The following is a 1095-nucleotide window of genomic DNA, read 5'->3' on the forward strand; positions in this document are numbered from 1 at the left end:
GCACTTACATGTGCAGCAGAGTACTGTAATGGAAGCATGCTGGGTCCATAACCCAGAGGTAGGCAGATTGAAACTATCCTCTGCTATATGCATTTTTTTTTGTTAATTAAAGTAATCCAAAACTGGGATTGATATTTTTGCTCTTTTATTTTTACTTAAAGTACAATAACTTTTACCATTTTAATTTGTTTTAATAGTATATTGACAGTATTGTTTTCTTTCAAAAATCCAATTAATTTTCTTTACCCGATTATTAAAATGGTAATTGACAAAAGCAAACTACATTGTCACCAGAAGAGCAATACAAAATGTACAAGTGATATATTAAAATCATCTTTCCAGCTTGAATTTCAATGATGCATTGGGGCAACGATTTTGTGAGAAACATCTTCACCCTTAAATAAAGATTTTCTTAATTCCTTACCTGTGTGCTAATTAGATATCACCTTGTTTTCACATTAAACAGACTTCCACATGAGAAAGCAGCAAGGATGCAGTGGCGTTAATGTTTCCTGGTGTCAACCTGTATTATTTCAGTAGATATTGAAATGAGGATGCATCTTGCTGCCTTTCCAATGAAGCAAGTTTAATTTAGTAATAGGTGAGAAACCATCCCTACAAAGATGTTAATCAGATACTTGGCTTTGTGGACACTTTTCAGAGAACAAATTTGTTAGCATAAAAATAAAGCCAGAAAATGAAGAGCTGTTTAATCAGTCAATTGGATTTTTTTGCCAGCATATTTCTTTTTCTCTGCAACCCACTGCTAAATTGTGCTTCCTAGCTGTTTTTATAAAATCACTGAATCAAATCTAACTCTGATTACATCAGAGAAGGCCAGGTACCCTACACCATAACAGGGGTTTTCGAAATTTTGACTTGTCTACTTAAATATCACCAAAATCTGATCACAAGGTCAATTACGTCCCTGGGTGGGATTGAACCACCAACCTTTTGATTAATAGCTGAACACACTAACCGATTGCGCCACAGAGACACTTTGCAAAAAGTACATACTGACAAAGACTAATAAGCATTCATCTAGAACGTTTCCTAGAAAAACTTTAAAAAGTCAATAATCTGGAGAGTTTTTGT

Source organism: Pseudophryne corroboree, unplaced genomic scaffold, assembly GCF_028390025.1.
Source record: "Pseudophryne corroboree isolate aPseCor3 unplaced genomic scaffold, aPseCor3.hap2 scaffold_596, whole genome shotgun sequence".
NCBI lineage: Eukaryota > Metazoa > Chordata > Amphibia > Anura > Myobatrachidae > Pseudophryne > Pseudophryne corroboree.